Consider the following 4294-nt stretch of genomic DNA (forward strand, 5'->3'; position numbering starts at 1 on the left):
GCTAGTGTGTGACCTTAGAGAGCATAAGATGGTTGCTGAAAGACCTTGCCAGGAATGTACATTCCCTTCCTGGAATGTCCCAGTCATACAAACTTTACACCCAGACCCCAGGGCAGGGCAGGTGCAGATGACCAAAAATGATTCAGTTCCCCCTTCTGGTGATTAAGACCACACCTTGCCTGGGGCCACCAATGCCGAGAAAGGGCAGTGCGGGCCTCAAGTGGGTGTAAACCAATTCATGCTGTTTCCAAGTCTACCCTCAATAACTGTATAAAAACTGTGTGCTTGGAATGTTGGGGGTCACCTCTGCCCCGATTGCAGGATGGCCCCAGCGCGCTGGATCAATAAACCTCATGCTGGTTGCATCGATCTCCATCTCTGTGTTTCCGTGAGTGGGAGGGACATCTCGGACATAAGGCTCTTCGGGTCTTACACTGGAGCATGTCTATGAGGATGCTGGGCATGCTATACGTACACTGGGCACATCTATAAGAATGCTGGGCATGTCTATAGGATGCTTCCAGAGAGATTTACTTTAGGATGCAGGACTTACTCTGAAATGGTGTGGCTGGATTAAAAAGGGAAGAAGAGAAAGAGCTGAGCAGCCACAGTTTCTGTTCTCCCTGACCACAGATATGGTGTGACATTCTTGCAGCCCTCCCCAAATGATTGCCTGGACCAAAAAGGGAGCCAAGAGAAAAACCTTCCTTAAGTTGCTTTTGTCAATTACTTAGGTCACAGAATTGAGAAAAGTAATTAGAACAAAGCCCGTCTCCTCCCTCCCCCCCCTTCCTCTTCTTCCTTCTGTTTTTTGGTTTGGTTTGGTTTGGTTTTTTGGTTTTTAGAGACAGGGTTTCTCTGTATAGCCCTGGCTGTCCTGGAACTCACTCTGAAGACCAGGCTGGCCTCAAACGCAGAAATCTGCCTGCCTCTGCTTCCCAAGTGCTGGGATTAAAAGTGTGCACCACCATTGCCCGGCCATTTCTGGTTTGTTTGGTACAGGGTCTCCCTTTGTAGCCCAGGCTAACCTGAAACTCACTTCAAGTCCAGGCTGGCCCCAAACTCCTTCTAAGGTTATCCTCCTGCTTTAGCCTCCCACCTGCTGGGTTTATGGGCACCAGCCATTATGACAGGCTGGGGTTCTCTGACCATATACAAGTCAAAAAGTTTACATTAACTTTCTAAGATTTGTACCCATCAGAGTGATCAATCCAGTACCCACATGACAACCCAGAACCATCTGCATAACTCATCCCGGGAGAGATCCTACACTCTCTTCAAGACTCTGCAGGCACCAGCTGTGTGATACACAGACATTCCTGAATACAAAACACCCATTCACTTAAAATAAATGATTGGGTTTTTTTGGCTTTTTTGTTTTTTTTTTTTTTTTTAAGTTGAAGGCCAAGGAGTTTGAGGTCAGTCTGAACTACACAAGAACTTGTCTTAGAAATAAAATTCAATTTAAAAAATAAGGTAAAAAGCCGGGGGGTGGTGGCGCACGCCTTTGATCCCAGCACTTGGGAGGCAGAGTCAGGGGGATTTCTGAGTTCGAGGCCAGCCTGGTCTACAGAGTGAGTTCCAGGACAGCCAGGGCTACACAGAGAGACCCTGTCTCAAAGAACCAAAAAAAAAAAAAAAAGGTAAAATAAAGACACTGTATATCTGTGTCTACTCAAGTCCCCAGTTACTATCCAAGTTAGTTGCCCCCACGACAGGGGAGGTGGTTAACAACCTGTGTTGTATCGTATCGAAGGCACAAGTGGGCACTGTAGTGCATGCCTGTGTTTTCAGCACACAGGAGGAGGCAGGAAGATGACAACTTAAAGGCCAACCTGGGCTATAAAAGTGAAGAGACAGGCTTAAAGACCAGTGGACCATGCAGTCAAAGTCACATATCTTGGGAAAGCTCCCAGGTGGAAGAAGAACTGGTTCTCAAACCCAGCACCGTGGTTCTCAACCTGTGGGTCACAACCCCTTTAATAAACCTCTGTCTCCAAAAATAGTTACATTATGATTCATAACAGTAGCAAAATTACAGCTATGAAGTAGCCACAAAAATAATTTTATGGTTGGGAGGGGGTCACTACACTATGAGGAACTGTATTAGAGGGTCCAGGGCAGTGGCTTACGGAGGAACTTAGCCACCTAAGCTCTAGGAAGCCTGTAGGTTGCCCCTCCCCTCCCATCCCAGATGGATGTCCTGGTCCTCTAAAGCCTGAGATGCCCTAGAGATGTGCCTGAGTCCTTCTTGGCTCAGCGCCCTCCACAAAAGCCCTCAAGCTGTGTCCCCGGCCTCTCAGAAGATTTCATATACTTAGGCTCAATAATGGGAGCTGTGAGATGCCCTCTCTCGCCCAAACCTCTCGTGCTTTAGAGATGTGGATGCTGAGTTCCCAAGAAAGGATGAGCAGGGAGCCAGTGTCAGAGCTGTAAAGGGGAGGAGGATACCCAGTTTGGGTTCCGTGGCCTTCTCTGGACTTCTCCGTGCTTCTCTGTCTCTCCGGTGGCTTCTACCCAGCTCTGCAGCCGGATGGAGCCAGCCATCTGAGCCCTCTATTGTCGTTTATAAATGCAGAGAACGGCGCTGACCTGCTCCCTTGGGGAGGGCTTGCTAATAAGCATTTTAAGGCTTTTACAGTGAAATGCTCCTCAGAGGCTGTTTCCAGGCTCCGGGAAGACATCCCACTCCTGCCTGAGCCTCAGCCTCTCTCTGGCTACCCTAGCCTCGCTCTACAAGGTAAACCTCTCTCCTCCATTAAGCATACACTGCAGGAGTCCGCAGTGTGGGGTCTGATTCCCAGAGCCATATATTATATCCTTACCATCCAGAGAGATCTCTTTCCCCCTATCCTGAGAATTCTGAGCCTTTTCAAACAGGGCAAAGAGAGCAGCTACTTTGGGGCTTCCCTTGCCCCAAAGGCCCCTGTGCATTTCCAGCCAGGGAGAAAGACCGAGTGTCCCCACCGGAGGTCTTGGAATCCCCTCCACAGAAGAGCTGCCCCAGAGGGCACTGTTTGGCTTGATGCCAGTCCTCCTTCTCCACACAGACCAACTCTGCTGGGCTTCTCAGAACACACTTCCAACCCAGCTTGGAGAGGAGTACATGTGCCAAGCCAGCCCAGACTTTGTGGTAAGGGTCTTTCGACAGGTTGGATGTTGGGATAGCATACACTGTAGTGAATGACGGCGGGTATCTGCTCTTAGAGGATGTTACATACATTTAGAGATAGGGCCTATGTTGTTTGATTAAGGAGAGGGTCCTGATTCTCTAGGAATAAAAAAATCAGTATAGGAAATATATATATATGTGTGTATGTGTGTGTGTGTGTAGTATGTGTATATTTATATTTATGTGTATGTGTATATGTATATGTATATATATTTGGTTTTCAAGACAGGGTTTCTCTTTGTAGCCCTGGCTATCCTGGAACTCACTCTGTAAACCAGGCTGGCCTCAAATTCACTCATATAAATCTACCTGCCTCTACCTCCCAAGTTCTGCATGGTATGCACTAGCTAAAAGACATTATTTAAAAAAAAAAAAAAAAAAAAAAAAATAAGTACACTGTAGCTGTCTTCAGGCACCCCAGAGAGGGGGGCAGATCTCATTACAGATGGTTGTGAGCCACCATGTAGTTGCTGGGATTTGAACTCAGGACCTTCAGCAGAGCTGTCAGTGCTCTTAACCGCTGAGCCATCTCTCCAGCCCCTAAAAGACACATCTTTAATTCCAGTCCTCAGAAGGCTGAGGCAGGAGGATCTTATATTTGAAGCTAACCTGGGCTACACAGTGAGATGTCTGTCTCAGAAACAAAGAAGAAAAAAATTAAAAAGAACTGGCCATGTGCTCAGTTGGTGGAGTGCTTGCCTAACAGGAAGTCCTGGGCTCTCTTCCCAGCAGGAGGTAAACCAGGTGTGGTAGCCACACGTTTATAATCCCAGCACTAGGGAAATGTAAGAAGAACTGGAAACTCAAGGCTACATATTGAGATCCAGGCCCACTGGGCTATGTGAGACCTCGTCTCAAAACAATAAGTAAATAAAATTAAAAACAAAGACAATGGGATTAGAGAGACGGCTCAGTGGTTAAGTGTACTGGCTGCTCTTCCAGAGATCCTGGGTTCAATTCCCAGCACCCACATGGAAACCCACAACTGTATGTAACTCCATTTCTAGAGGGTCTGACACCCTCACACAGACGTGCATACAGGCAAAACACCAATGCATATAAAAATAAAAATAAAAAAAACCACCAGAAAGCCTCCTTTAACAAACACACACACACACACAC

Source organism: Mastomys coucha, unplaced genomic scaffold, assembly GCF_008632895.1.
Source record: "Mastomys coucha isolate ucsf_1 unplaced genomic scaffold, UCSF_Mcou_1 pScaffold3, whole genome shotgun sequence".
NCBI classification, from domain to species: domain Eukaryota; kingdom Metazoa; phylum Chordata; class Mammalia; order Rodentia; family Muridae; genus Mastomys; species Mastomys coucha.